Source organism: Rana temporaria, chromosome 9, assembly GCF_905171775.1.
Source record: "Rana temporaria chromosome 9, aRanTem1.1, whole genome shotgun sequence".
Lineage (NCBI taxonomy): Eukaryota > Metazoa > Chordata > Amphibia > Anura > Ranidae > Rana > Rana temporaria.
Window position 1 is genome coordinate 106397825 of NC_053497.1, and position 16462 is coordinate 106414286.

Genomic DNA, 16462 nt, shown 5'->3' on the forward strand with positions numbered 1-16462 from the left:
ATCAGATGCTCAGCTGCAGCGTCCCTGGAAATGGTTTTCTAGAATCCCAGCTTTGTGCAGAAGAAGAACTACAAGTCCCCGCGTCCAGTGTGGCCTGGAGACCATTTTTAGTTTGTTGAACAAGCACAGCTAGAACCTGTAGAACCAGAAATCCCAGCAGGGCTTGTCAGGCATGTTGGGGGTTGGAGTTCCACAGAATGAAAGCCCCTTGTGTGGCAGGATGTAGAGCACTTCACACCCCTTGTTGCTCTCTTGTTAGGTGCTTGGCATGTAATTGTGAAGAGGATCTCCAGAGTAACATACGGTGACAGCCTGAACCTTCTCTCAGGATGTGAGTGGGATTTTAGGACAGGTGTGGGAATTGTTCTGCTAATAGTCACAGGGGGAATTTACTAACACTAGAACAGACAGGATCTCAGCATTTGTGCAAATTAACCAATCGGCTTCAAGCTTTGAAAATGTAAGCTAGAAGCTGATTGGTTGCCAGGCACAGCTGCTCCAGTATTGGTAAATTTCCATCTCTGTCTTTTGATTGTGATAAGACATGACAGCCCAGACGCAGGTCTGCAATCACATGACTAGTTTACCTCCATCCTTCTTCTGTATGCCTTTCACTGCTAGGGCTCATATTCCCTCTGGGGTTTTCTTTAATATCAAAGAGCAAGAGACTACCACAGTCCACTCTTTCCAAGGACTGTCCTTGGAAATATTTCCAATTATGAATGTTCCTGTATTTTGGAGTGTTGCTCTTGGTTTTTACAGTCTATTCTTAATATCTTGTTGTTTTTGCCCACAAATTTTCCAGTGACACTGCACTTGCTTTACAAATCCAAAGACCAGAAGTGGAACTCTTCAGTTCTGACACTTGCAGCTGTGCTAAAGTCACAATTTACTCATTCTGAGAATTCTGTAATTAATGCATTGCAGTTGGATTCAGCAGGATTTTCAGAGTGCTTAGCTTCTTGTTATTTCCCTCTATGTCCAAGTATGGCTGGAGTTGTGTTGGACTCAAAGGGCAAAGCTTGAGCCAGGGAACATGCTGATCATGCAGATCTGGGTTGTGGTCCAGCATTGCTGCAGCTCACAGTAATAGGAAAGGACCACAAAAGCTGACAGTATATTCACATTACTGATGAGGGTTATCTGAAGTGGATTCCTGCTTAAAGTTCTTCATGTTAATAATAAAAAAAAACTTTTGTAGAAGGAATCTTGAGTATTAGAAGTTCTTAGAATGGCCACTAGCAGGAAAATTATTCTTGCTCCCTGGCAGGATGTTATGGATTGTTTGTTGGGGATGCTGGGCCGCTGCTTTTCTGAGCTGCTGTATGGTGTTGCCATAGGAACGGACCACAAAAGGAATGAGGATGTTTCTAGCGCTGGTTTTGCCCTCTTCGCTGCCTGTCAGCCACAATAGATTGCGACCTTGAGGAAACACGTCCCTGCACACACGCAAAGGGGAGGGGGAACGCAGGGTGACGGGAGGTTGCTGCATGACCAGACATGACGCATGGGAGTAAGCAGAGGGGCCAAGCACAGCATCCAACTTGCTCCTAAAGGGGAACAACTATCAGCACTCCAACATATACCCAATTAGCCAGTTTGTGTGAAAAATGGAAACATGTTAAAAAAATGTTTTAACTTGACATAAATCTTGTATCACTGAAGAAAAAAAAAAAGCCACAAGTGTTTCCATCTATCCATTACTTGTATCATTTAAGCAGTTTAAGACCCCTATCACACTAGCCTGTAAAGCGCTTAAAAGAAGCCTCATCTGTAATCTCAATGTGAAAGCCTGAGTGCTTTCAGAGCCCTTTCACACTGCCAGCGCCCGAAAAACGCTGGTAAAGTGCCGCTAGACCCCTTTAACACTGGGGCGTTTTTCAGGCACTTTAGTGTGAAAGCACTTGGGCCCCAGTGTGAAAGGGGACTAACTGTTTAGAGGGCTCATGTCTATATACATCCAGGATTGGTGCTTTATATTAAAGGGGTTGTAAAGGAAAAAAAAATGTTCATAATAAGCATCCTTTACCTGCAGACACTCCTCTTTTCACTTCCTCATTGTTCGTTTTTGCTCAAAAGTTGCTCTATTTCTTCTCTGTTCTGTTCACTTCCTGCTTGTCTGATTGTTACTCACCACCGTGAAGGGAGGCTTTACTGCGGTGGTCAGTGACGTGCTCGCCCCCTCCTGGGAACTACATCTGTGTGGCAGGACGCTCTCTACATGTTAGAGACTTCAAGGAGGTGTGAATTACTGGGCGTGCCGCAATTCATACTGGGAAATGTAGTTCTTACATGAACGAGCGCCGCAAACCAGGAAGTGAATGAGAGAACAGAAACTAGAACGCCGGAGGTGATATAGATGAAGGAATTTAATAGGTATTTACTCATTTTTTAACAGAATCATTACACTATTCTGTCTGTCTACCTTGCAGACATTCATTTTAGGCAAAACATTTTTTTTCCTTTAAGGATTCACCTGCACATTTTATCTCCATAATTCATTTAATTTGCATTCACTGTGTTTAAAGGGACACTAAAGGATTTTTTTTAGCTAAATAGCTTCCTTTACCTTACCGCAATCCTGGTTTCATGTCCTCATTGTTTGTTTTTGCTGTAATCCTTCTCTGTTCTGAACACTTCCTGGTTGTCTGTTTCCTGATGAAAAAAGTCATGGAAGCTTTCTCTCTGTGGTCACTAATCAAGGAGGTGTGATTACTGTGTGTCTAAACCCCCTCAACACCAATCAGTTTTGTTTTCCAAACCATCACTGCCCTGTATTGGCTCTGTGCAGCAGAGAAGCAGCAAACATGCAAAAACGAAACTGAAACTACAGGCACATTATATGATTGATTTTTATCTATTTTTTTTATAATTTTTAAAAGGAATCGGTTAACTCTTATGTCTCTATACCCTGTAACCAGTCATTTCAGCGAAAACAATTTTTTCCTTTACAACTCCTTTAAGTTTGATTCTAGCGCATCATTGCATATTTTTAGTATTCCCATCACAGTGTCAGAACACTTTTTAATGGTTGCAGCTGTTATCATTTATTTATCTCCTAATCATTTTTAATTGGAATATTCATTTCAGCGCTTTAGTAAATCACATATCGCCTTACTGGGTCTGGTGTCCTGCAAAGTCTGTGGCAGCAAGTTTGTGTTGGGTGTCAATTGGTTTGGAGCTAGTGACAGCTAAGGCCAGCCTTAGATGGTTTGAATCTCGGCTGGATAAGCAGGAACCTGGCAGAGATTCGAACCATGTATGGGCAGGCGGAATGTACCAAGTTGATCGATCAATTAACCACTTACATACAGGGCACTTATACACCTTCCTGCCCAGACCAATTTTCAGATTTCAGCGCTGTTGCACTTTGAATGACAATTGCGCGGTCATGCTACACTGTACCCAAACTAAATTTGTATCATTTTGTTCCCACAAATAGAGCTTTCTTTTGGTGGTATTTGATCACCTCTGGGATTTTTATTTTCTGAAATTTTTTTTTTTTTAAAGACCGAAAATTTTGAAAAACAAAGCTTTTTTTTTTTATTTCCGTTACAAAACTTTGTAAATAAGTGCGTTTTCTCCTTCACTGATGGGCACTGATGCGGCTGCACTGACGGGCACTGATAATGCGGCACTGATGGGCACAGATGAGGTGTCACTGATGAGGTGCAATTGATGGGCACTAATATACAGCACTGATGGGGCATTGATGGGTGGCACGGATGGGCACTGATAGGCGGCACGGATGGGCACTGATAGGCGGCACGGATGGGCACTGATAGGTGGCACGGATGGGCAGGGATGTGCACAGATAGATGGCATGGATGGGCACGGATAGGCGACACGGATGGGCACTGATAGGTGGCACAGATGGACATGGATGGGCACTGATAGGTGGCACGGATGTACTGTATTGTACTTATGGATGCCAATCAGTGATGCCCATTGTGGGCACTGATTGGCATCCATTGTGGGCACTGATTGGCATCCCTGGTGGTCTAGGGTGGCATACCTGGTGGTGGGCATCCCTGGTGGTCTGGTGGCATCCCTGGTGGTCTGGTGGCATCCCTAGTGGTCTGGTGGCATCCCTAGTGGTCTAGTGGCATCCCTGGTGGTCTAGTGGCATTCCTGGTGGTCTAGTATGGGCATCCTCGGGGGGGGGGGGGGCTGTGCTGATAATCGATCAGCACAAACCCCCCCTGTCAGAGGGCAAGCCGATCGGTCGATCACGTGGTAAAGAGTCTCCGACCGAGACTCTTTACCTAGATCCTTGTTGCGGGGTGTCAGACTCGCCCCTGGGGGCACGCAGCTGCTCAATATCCTGAGGACGTCATATGACGTCCAATCAGGATATTGAAACCACTTTGCCGACGTCTTTTTGTTATAGGGCGGGCGGCAAGTGGTTAATTTGAGTACAACCAGCCTGCTGGATTCAGTTGTAATTATCGTTGGTGGCTGCTATCGCCAATTGCTAGGCAGGAGGGATTCCCCTGTCAGCATTGTCTGTGTTGATGAAGGAATGGTGGTTGCAGAAAAGAAGTTTGCACCATCAATGTCCTGCCTGAAGCCTGATACACACGATCAGTTTTTTTTTGTTCAACCTAGCAGGCTGAGCGAAAAAAAAACAAAGAGCCCGGGAGGAGATCCTGTACTAACAATCCATTTGCTGAGATTGGACGTCGGGGAAGTCAAGTCGTAGTAATAAGGGAAACTTGTTACAGAGAGGCAACAGTCAAGATTTTTTGGGTAATATCAGACACCTTGTGGAATTTTTACATTTAAAAAAGCGTTGGTTCCCTTTAATGGCATATCTGCATGCAGTGAAACTTATAAATATCTATTGGCTCCAACTTTTATCGTGCCGCATATCTCACCTTCGCATGCAGAGCGCTATTAACTCTTGTAGCTCCTGACAAAGTTCTGATGACAAGTTCTGACTCATTCCTCTCGCTGCAGAGGTGACCGGAGGACAACCACCACTCAAATACACAGAAATGTCTTAATGTCTTGTGTCCCTAAAAGGTGGAGAATATTCATTCTACGGGAAGAGATATCTGCTGGGGTTTTACATTGTCACTGAGATGACATCTGTTTTATTATTTTACTGGAAGCCATAAAGAAGCTCATGGGTCACATGATCTCTAACCAACTGTCTTCAGTGACTCCCCGTTTAGGCTTCACTGAAAGGACATGTAGGCCTGACCCAAAAAGTGACTTTACATGAATCCATGGACAATACACGGTGCTGATGCACCAACTTTTCTGAGAAGCCTGCTGCTCCTTATTTATTAGCTGACATTTTAAAGGGTTAGTTCACCATTGTCATGAAATGTAATGTTCCTTTTTATGCTGGCTATACATGGATAGAAAATAGGTCGGAAAAATGTTCGATAAGCCCGATCGTTCAACTTTCAAAATGTTAGTGGGCTCATTTTGATTCTCGAAATGCAAAGTTTTAATTCCAAAAGAATGATCCATCGTGTCAGAATTTTGTTGTGTAATCAAATAATTTTCTAAACATTATTAGTGGAATCTATTTATAAACAGTTTGAAAACACATACAGCACATGTGAAGTACAAACTGATCGTGTGATGGATCGACAAAAAATGTTTATAATATTTTGAAAAATAATTTCAAAACTTCAGCTTTTTATTAAAATAATACCCAGGTCCTACAATGGAGGGACCTGTTCTTGTTAAGGGTGACAATGCTCTGTTCCCGTTTGCCATTTGTACTTCTGCCTTGTCACCCTGTCACTTTTGCGTGTGTGTGATCCACTGTCATCACCATCAGCAAAGCTTCTGTCTGAAATGTCAGGCTGCCATCATTCGAGTGCATTTAGACAGGAAGTGGCTGCAAATTGGCTGCAGCAGATTGGCAGCACTGAGATGCAACTAAAGTGAAAAAAAGGAATATCTAATTACAAAATGATAGTTGCTTATGCAAACTAAATGTAATCTCCTGTTCACACTGGTGCGACTTGTCATGTGATTTGACAGTTCCAAGTTGCATGACAAGTCGCACCCTATTGTCGGCGATAGAAACTGTTCAAATTGGTGCGACTATGACTTTGTGGTGCTACACTGATTTGAAAAAAGTTTCCTGCACATTTGTTTGCGATTTTAGGTGCGACTTTCATAGACCTTTGTGCATGAAGTGAAGTAGCAGTGATGTAGCACTATTTCAAAGTCGCATTCATTGTGAATTGGGGCTTAGTCTGTTGTGGTTCATATCTACGTTTTCTGTAGTAAAATCTTGGGGAAGGGTGGACAATTTGTCTCCTTGCTATGACTAAGGCTGTTAAAGCTGTTTTGCGTAACTATAAAAATCACTAGATGGACTACAGAGTTGCCGACTCAATCCCTTTACTTGGTCTCCTTTCACCCTCTATGGCCCAGGGAAACGACAGGAGGTGAGAGAAAGCGGCTCCAACAGAACCGTTTTCACTAAACAGGTTTCCCCGCTGGAAGATTTCCTCTTACCTCCTGTTCTGGTGACAACTATAGAATTCAAAATTTGTCATCACATTCCTGGTGATAATGGTGACAGGTAGACAGAGTGTAATGGAATTAAAGTTTTGAAACCAGTTCTAGGGACAGCAAATCCCATCCACATCCTATTAGACTGAATACACAAAATTGGAAAGGGTTAACTTGTTATATTGATACTTGTTCCCAGCAATAGCTTAGAGCAGGGATATGCAATTAGCGGACCTCCAGCTGTTGCAGAACTACAAGTCCCATGAGGCATAGTAAGACTCTGACAGCCACAAGCATGACACACAGAGGCAGAGGCATGATGGGATTTGTAGTTTTGCAACAGCTGGAGGTCCACTAATTGCATATCCCTGGCTTAGAGGATACTTGAACATAGTCGTTCAACGCGTTTCGCATATGTATTTCTGCTTCTTCAGGGAAACTCAAATATGCATCTAAATGTTTCAATTAGATTCAAAAAGAACATCATTGCAATCACGTGAAATTTTCAATGACTTAAGAAATTCTTCATAATGGCCATTTTACAGATAACAAAAGAATACTAACCAATATTGTGCTTTCCCTCAAAATATATGTGGCCACCAGTGAGTCAGGAAGCCAAGCCAATGTACAAAATGTAGTCAGTGGTGTCAGATCCACTGGCCAAGTCTGGCAGACATCGAATCTCACCCAAGGCAGATTTCATATGTAAATCTGAAATGTTAAAACATAAATAATCCGCATAGTGTCGATACAGATAGTGATAAACCTCAGTTAATGAATGTGACCATGTGGTCAGATACAAACAGGGATGGCTCACCTATAGTTACATGTTTTGTTTTTGTTTGTTTTTTCAGTTTTTCAAATATTAGACTACATCTGAGCTCAAAAAGTGTAACACATCTTGTAATACAGTAGATGTGTTATACTATTTGAGCTCAGATGTAGTCTAATATTTAAAAAACTGATGTATAGTGTACATGTAACTATAGGGGATTATGGTATACTTTGTTATTCTTGTGAATATATGTGTTCATTCCAGTTGGATAGGCTCAGGTGTCAATGTCTGATTTAGTCCTTTGGACAGACATTTGGGTGCCCCTCACAGGATGGAGAGACCATTTGGTCTCCTGTTTCCTGCTGTGCCTCTTTGTCAGGTTGCGGGCGATGCGTGTGTTCCTGCAGTTTCTCTGGAGACCATCATCTTCAGGGAGTGATTGGATTTATGGCACATGCGCTCATATGGGGGCACCTGCACCGGACGTGACATCAGTGAGCCACATGGCTCATTCACTTCTGGCAGGATCACACTTATAGTGCGGTGGCGGTAGGCAATGGGTGAACGGCTGTTCCAGCGATGACTGGTACAAGTCATGACTAAGGTGAGCTGACAGTACTTGTATGGGTGCATCTATGGAATATCATTGGTTATAATACAGCATATGGCTATCCATGCTATGGATGGACAAGGCTAGTGGTGGCACATCCTGTGATGGACTCCTACCCACCAGGTTTATTTTATGTGGAGGTTATGTATATGTGGACATCTATAAGTAGGGTACTCCTAGAGTTGATACTATGGGTTGGTAAGTCATATTTTAGTGCATGTATGGGGGGGGGTGAGTGCGTGAGAGAGAGCCAACTTGGGGGTGGCCCACCCTGCGTATTTCTGTGTGTGTGTGTGTGTGGGGTGCGGTGGTATTGATATGTGCATGTGTGTGGTGTTGGGTGTCCCCATGTGATGATATGTTTGTCTTTGGTTGACATATCACATTGGGGATCACTTGACTGCTGTTTGTTTGACTATGTTTGATGTATGTATGTATGATACCCATAGAATGGTGGTCAAGTTTATAGCGTTACATCAGCCATCCCTGTTTGGATCTGACCACATTTACATTCATTAACCTGCGGTTTATCACTATTTGTTTAGGCGCTAAACATTATACAGATTATTTATGCTTTAACATTTCACATTTACATATGAAACCCGCATCATTCCGCCTTGGGTGAGATTCGATGTCTGCCAGACTTGGCCAGTGGATCTGACACCACTGACTAAATATTGGATATTGTCTTGGCTTCCTGACTCACTGGTGGCCACATATATTATGAAGAAATCGTTTCTATTGGTGAGCACAATATTGGTTGGTATTCTTTTGTTATTTGTAAAATGTCCATTACAAAGAATTTATTAAGTCATTCAAAAAGAGCATCATTACAATCACATAAAATGTTCAATCTAATTGATACATTTAGATACATATTTGAGTTTCCCTGAAGAAGCATAAATACATCTGCGAAACGTGTTGAATGACTCTATGTTCAAGTATCTTCTAAGCTATTATTGCTGGAAACAAGTATCAATATTGAAAATATGATACTTTTTTTTTTTAAAAAAACTTGTACAATGATATTTTAAAAATATACTTTGTATTTAGTGCTCACCTCGGGAATAGCATCACATCCTTAAAAGTTCTGGTTTTATATGGGAAAGTTAACGCTTTCCAATTCTGTGCAGATAGAAACGGTAAATGTACTCGGCTAGAATGCTGCAAGAAAAAAAATGACACAGGCTCTTACCTTCTCTCCTCCGAACCAAAACTGAACAAAACAGGTTTTGGCTTTAGATATTTTATTGTCTGAATGTGTGATGTTTCAGGAACTTATCACAACTTTAAAATATTTATCATACGTGTGTGTGTGTGTGTGTGTGTATATATATATATATATATATATGTATGTGTATATATATATATATATATATATATATATATATATATATATATATATATATATATATTTATATATACTGTGTGTTTGGGGTGTGGTGGGGGGTGATATTTCCCAGAGTCCTTTACCCTGCAGGATAATACAGGCAACTGTCACTTAGGCATGAGACTGCTATACAAAAAGGGTGGTATAAACATGCACACTCATGCTGGCCAGGCCCACTGACAATCCTTTCTATAGAATACAAAAGGACGTGCTGAAAAGTCATGTCAGTGATAATTATGTATTTTTTTTTTTTGTGTTTGTGGGAATTGAGCATACAGATTTGTGAATATGGTTAGCAGTCTCTTTTAGGTGGGGGTTGTGTGTTGGGGGTCCACTTATTTATCTTCAGCCAGCCAGTACATATAGGAATGGCTTGGGTGTTAGCCCAAAACTTGGGGTTAGAAGGTCTGGGATTCTTTTGCCTCAATTCTGTTTACCCAACAACACAAGAGGCACCAGGGTCATCGATGGAGCAGCACACCACCTCTGCCCGGTTATGCCAGCTCCCAGCTGCGAGCTATCGACCCCTCATTACAGGCCCGAGCCACAACAATGATGCACTGGTAACCTGATCCAGGCTCCCCGCCGCTGCCTGGGGTGGCTGTGCTTTTGTTACAGAACATGTGGAGGCAATCAGAGATGGGGAGGGAGTGTCGGAGCCACCAGCCGCCCTCCATTTCCAAGAATGGTCCCAGGTTTTGGTATTTTGTTTATGAAAATGTTCTGAATGTTTAAGTTTTCAGTCAGAAAATCCTTTCTGGGACACTTTTCTGAATCTAATGCCTAGTACACACAATGAGAAAATTGGACAAAAATTAATGCTTTCAGAGCAATCGTCCAATAATCTGATCGTTGGTAGCTTTAGAGAGCCGATCATGACAGTTCATGCAAACTTGTCCGAGGGGAGATGCCCAAAATTTTCTCTCATAAGATAACAGAACAAAGATTTTTGTTTAATCAGTACAGTATTCTTCTGTAAAAATGAAGTGACTAAGACACCCTGCATGCTCAGCAATGAAAAAATACATTACATCATTGTGGGATATTGTTTTCTGTGTTATGAGAATTTTTATATCTCTAGTAACCTATTAGTTTTCGATATGAGACTAGCGTGCAAAAAACAAAACAAGAAACACAATCGCATACCTTCCAACTTTCTGAGATGGGAACAGGGACACCTATTAACAAAAGTATGTAGGCATAGGACACACCTCTATCACGCCCCTTAAAGGAGAATTCTACTAAAAAAGCTTAGTTAAACCCACAAGTGCTTTTTAAAAAATTTTTTTACCACTACTATTATTGGCTTTTGAAATTTACGAATGCAGCAATTTAGAAATTGGATGAAAGGTTAGCACTGGAAAACACTTTTTGAAAGATAAAGAGTGCATAGTTATATACGACTGTATAGGTCAGACCAAAATGAGGGACAAATAAGGAGGAAAGAGGGACTTGGTTCCAAATCAGGGACAGTCCCTGCAAATGAGGGACAGTTGGGATTTATGCGATCATTCGTCCAATTTTCTCATCGTGTTCACACCGCATTAAAGAGAGGTGAATGAAATTCAATTTTTGTGCCTTTTTCAATTAAGTAAAAAAGTAAACCATGTGATGCCTTGTAATAACGCAGCACACCACTTCTACACAATGCACATCATTGGGCAGCCTTTATACAAAGAATAAGATATGCCCACTGGTGTGAATGTGCTCTATAATGGCAGTAAAAGTGTTGTGTAAACAGCAGCTCCAGACAGGAACGGAAACAAAGAATTGTATGTATCTTCCTGATGCATTGTAATCCCCCATTTTTATAACTCGCTGTACCCTTGATGCCACCATTTTTCCTTACTACCTTTTGAGACTTGCCGAGGTTGGCGCTGGGAACCTGGAGAAATACCCACGGCAACCATGGAGTGAAAGAAACGACCAGAGGATGAATGCTGGCGTGAGAATAGGAATCATTCATGGTGTTCCCATAAAGAGGAATTCCAGGCATGAATATTTTATACATAATTACATTGATCCAGCTTGGACCAAAGAATGCTGCAAAGCATTCTTTAATTGGATGAGATGGCAGGGGGTGGCACTTTCTTTGTTGATCTTGCTGCCGTATATAGCCAGTGCTCCCGGGCCATGCTGTATTTATGTGGGGGTATTGGTGGACTCTGATGGATACCCTGATATAAGGGGGGGCTCTGTTGAGGACCCTTATGTAAAGGGAGAATTCAATGAGGACCCTGATGTAAGGGGGTCGTATTAGAAACTCTGATGGGGGCTCTGATATAAGGGGGGACACTGATGAAGACTCTGATGTAAGGGGAGACTGTGGTGAGGCTCTGATATAAGGCTCGGCGTTGAGCATATCAAAATTGTGTGCAAAACAAGCTTATTCCTAAGGGCGCTTCAGAACCTTTCAATGGTCTCCATGGAAACGCTATTTCCTTACAACTTTAACATTGAAAGTGATTGCAGCTCGTGCGTGCCACTGTGAGGGGTCAATCTCTGCCGCTGAGGTCCATATTTCACATGGATACTGTATGCCGCGTTCATGCTGAGGGCCGGGGTCATAGGCCACCATTAAATCGTCCTTCCGCCTTCCTGACAAATGTGACTGTGTGAGTGGGATCAGGAAAATCATCCAATTTGCAAATGGTATTTATTAAGCACCTTATCTCCTTGTGTCTGAACAGGCTCTTAATATCCCCCTATACAATAATTCACATCCTCCCTCGCCTGGGAGGTGTGTCTGCATTTGTCTACGGAATTCAAAATTTGAACAGGCGGAATAGATAGATGAAGAATCCAGAAACAGGACAGATAACACTGTACATAGAAATGATTTCTCTTTCCAGGCTGCAAAGAAACTGGGGAAAGGTGTTGCTGGGATTTCTGCACAATAGATTTCTGGCCTTATCTAAATTAACGTACAACTTTAGAATTTTTTTTTAATTTTTTATAAAAATAAAAAATTAAACGCTGGATACATTAGGGAAGGGTTAAAACCACAGTCCGCTAACTGCCCCCCCCCCCCCCCGGTCCTACTGGGGAGTTTTGCCTTGACTTACTTTATCAGAGGCACAACAGGAAGTGAAAAGAACTTTCTCAAAATAAGTGGAAATCTTACCTTAGGCTGAAAATCTCATAACATTGGAAGATGCTGCTGACTGATGAAGTCCATGCATGGCAGCTGTCATCGGTTAAAGGGCAAATGCAATGTTAAGTAAAATATTTTTTTTAGAAAGGAATCTTATATAAAAGTGTTAAGTATTAAAAATGGCTTTGTACATGAGAGGGCCATTATTGCTCATTTCATAGGCAATCTCTGCTTCCTGCTTAGTGGTGAACAATGAAGGCATCTTGCTGATTTTTTTTTTTTTTTACTGCACAACTGTTACTCTCTGCAGCATCTAATGATGTGAAACATCCACAGGTCTTCTGGTAGCCAGACAACATGCGATCTATGCTGGCTAGAGTTCACATTGGCGACTGGAATTTAGTTTTATTCATAGTAAGCATGAAGACCATCTTTTTTTTAAAAATGAAGTAATAACACTAACCTTTTTTTTTATTTTTTTATTTAAAACGCTATAAAAAATGCTTTTTGTAGAAGCGTTTTAAGAGTGTTTGTTTTTGCAAAGCTGAAAAAAATAATAGAGTTTAAGAGCGTTTCTGTTGGAAAAAAAACGCTCCTAGAAACACTACAAGAACATTATATATAATATATTTTTTTTAAATTACATTTTTATTAAAGCGGTAGTTCCCCCTCCAAAAAAGTTTTACCCTTAGTCTGATGCTCATTTTGTCTAGGGGAATCGGCTAGTTGTTTTAAAATCGACGCTGTACTTACCGTTGTAGAGAGCGATCTTCTCCGCCGCTTCCGGGTATGGGTCTTCGGGAGTGGGCGTTCCTTCTTGATTGACAGGCTTTCGACGGTCGCATCCATCACGTCACGAGTAGCCGAAAGAAGCCGAACGTTGGCGCGGCTCTATACGGTGCCTGCGCACCGACGTTCGGCTGCTTTCGGAAAATCGTGACGCGATGGATGCGACCGCCGGAAGCCTGTCGGAAGACAATCAAGAAGGAACGCCCATCCCCGAAGACCAAACCCGGAAGCGACGGAGAAGATCGCCCTCTACAACGGTAAGTACAGCGTCGATTTTAAAGCAACTAGCCGATTCCCCTAGACAAAATGAGCATCAGACTAAGGGTAAAACTTTTTTGGAGGGGGAACTACCGCTTTAAGGTTTACAAAAACATTTTGATATGGCCCGCAACCTCAAACCAGGGAGCGCATGCCCAGGGTCAGCAAATTGTTGATTGCGATCTGGGCTTGCAGACCGGCCATCGCAATGCTTCTGAATGCAGTAAGCCGGCACTGCCAGCGAAGGGAGCAGGAGCCACATAAGCCAATGTTTCCTCTGCTGTGCCTGCTCCTGTTCCAGGCAAAGTTGATACAAAATGCATTTTGCCTCTAAGGCTACTTTCACACTGAGGCACTTTTCAGGTGCTAGCGACTGAAAAACGCCTCCCCTGCCACCCCGGTGTGAAATCCTGAGTGCTTTCACACTGGAACGTTGCGCTTGCAGGGCAGGACAGGACAAAAAGTCCTGCAAGCAGCATCTTTGGGGCTTTGCAGGAGCTGTGAATACACTGCTCCTGCAACACCCCTGTCATTAAAATCCATGGGCAGCACTGCTGCAGTGGCGCTTTGAGGGTGCTTTCAACACTTTTTCGCACGCTAGCGGGGGGTTAAAAACACCCCGCTAATGGCCAAAAAGCACTGCTAAAACTACTTGCACAGCTTCATTCCCCCAGCTCAGTGTGAACCTGGGCTTGGGCTGCTTTCACACTGACTCGCAGGTGTAGCACTGTGCACCTGTGGCTTTCCTGCTGGTTTGCTGGACTGAGCCATAGACTTTTCTATTATATCCTGCGGGCTTGGTGTGCTTTCAGAAAGTGCACCACACCCACAAAATGTAATGGTGGGTAAACATCCAACAGGGATTGGCACAGAAAATGATGATCCTGATTGTTTAAAATCTTCATTATGGTATTCAAAGTAAATTTGTTTTTTAATTCTGAACCATTTCATTTCATTGAGGACCACAAGTTACCAAATCACTTAAAGGGTCACTAAAGGAAATTTTTTTTTTAGCTGAAATGACTGTTTACAGGGTATAGAGACATAATAGTTAACTGATTCCTTTTAAAAATGATTAAAAATTGATAAAAAAACAATCATATAATGTGCCTGCAGTGTAGTTTCGTTTTTGCTGTTGTTTGCTGGTTCTCTGATGTACAGAGAGCCACTAGAGGGCAGTCAGCCAATAGAGAGCAGTTATACTTTGTCTAAAACTCCTCAGCACCAATCCAGTTTCGTTTTACACACACCTCCTTGATTAGTGACCACCGTGAGAAATCTCCCAGTACTGTGGTTATCAGGAAACAGGCAACCAGGAAGTGTCCAAAACAGAGAGGATTTACAGCAACATCAAAGCAAAAACGAACAATGAGGACATGAAACCAGGACTGCAGCAAGGTAAAGGAAGCTATTTAGCTAAAAAAAAAAAATCCTTTAGTGTCCCTTTAAGTGCCCCCTCGCTCTTCAAAAAGTTTAAGCACCCCTAAAGCAACAGGTTGCAGTTTTGCTTGCATGCATTGTGAAAAGCCTGCATATCCTGGTTGCAGTTGATTATTTATTCTAGAGCAATGTTTCTCCACTCCAGTCCTCAAGCTGTCCCAACAGGTCATGTTTTCAGGATTTCCCTCCGATAAAAGACTGTGATAATTACTAAGGCAGGGAAACTGATCAAATCACCTGTGCAAAATAATGGAAAGCCTGAAAACATGACCTGTTGGGGCGCCTTGAGGACTGGCGTTGAGAAACACTGATCTAGAGTTTCCGGATTGTCACACAGCTGCAGTGCTTGCTGGAAACATAAGAAGGGTTGCTGATTTGGTTTTGCTTTTTCTGCAATTACTCTGTAACATGTGCCACTTTATTTTCAGGTGATTGTGTCCCTCGACCAATCATCCACTCACAGATTCTTCTTTTCACAACTCTGTCTCTGTGTAGACTTCCTGTTTTCTGATCTGCCTGCTCATTGCCACATACCCTTCAGATTGGCGTCATGTTCTTTCCTACATAAAACCACTGTTTCTACTTTCTCACTGACTATGAAATGTTGCCAATATTTCCTTTGAAATTTCAGTAACAACAACAACAAAAAAGTCCACATCCACTCCTTGTGATATAACAATGCCTGTTTATAAAGAGCACCTGCAGAAGAGTAAAATCATGGTATACAGGAGTCGCTGCAACTAGCGCTCAAATCACAAAATCTGTTCAGTTTTATGCCGTGCAGTCATATCCAGCAGAGCTTGCACACTGCATCTGGGTGAACATGCAACCTCTTGTTACAAAATTTCAGTTAACAAAGAAAGATGATTTGGTTTTTAACCAATTTCTTTTTATTTATTTATTTATTTATTTAATGGTGATATTTAAAAGCACAGGGAGGACCTTCCACCCATTGAACAGGCAGAAAGCTGCACTAGAAAACAGTGGTGTCACTTTCTGGCTATGCAGTGTGGCAGGGTTATGTGAATTGCAGGAACAGGTCTAAACAGGTATTTTGGCAGGACAGTTCACACATATTTGATTTATATATATATATATATATATATATATATATATATATATATATATATATATATATATATATATATATATATATATATATATATATATATATATATATATATATATATATATATATATATTTATAATGTTCCTATGGGTGAAATTCTGCCTGTCTTACAGTTATCATTTGCAAAGACAGAAGGTCCTACCTACCTCGCAGAGTAGTGACTGATTTTGTATCTACCATACACGATTGCTGGCACACATGGGCCGCAACTAGTTCACCTGCTGCTGTAATTCACCCATATAATCAGACAACATTGTGGGGGGGGGGGGAGATTAGAGAAGTTGTAGCTTATCAGACATAGGAAGCTGAGGTCATTAGTCATCCTCTTTGACGCATTGGAATAAGGAACAAATTTGTGAAAGTGGCAAATGCCCAGGCAGCGGTATAGTTATGTGGTTTATGTACAGGAAAGTAACTCTATCTGTATCTATCTATCCTCGCAAGCCTCCTTTTATAGAAGCCATGGTTTCCATACACTGCGCTGATGATGGCCA

The 16462-nt window shown here is 41.8% G+C and overlaps 1 protein-coding gene across 3 annotated transcripts in view; it reads left to right on the plus strand.

Annotated features, from left to right (window-relative positions):
• RXRA (retinoid X receptor alpha) overlaps nt 1–16462 on the plus strand; it is a 268926-nt gene that overhangs the window by 154782 nt on the left and 97682 nt on the right. The window lies entirely within an intron of this gene.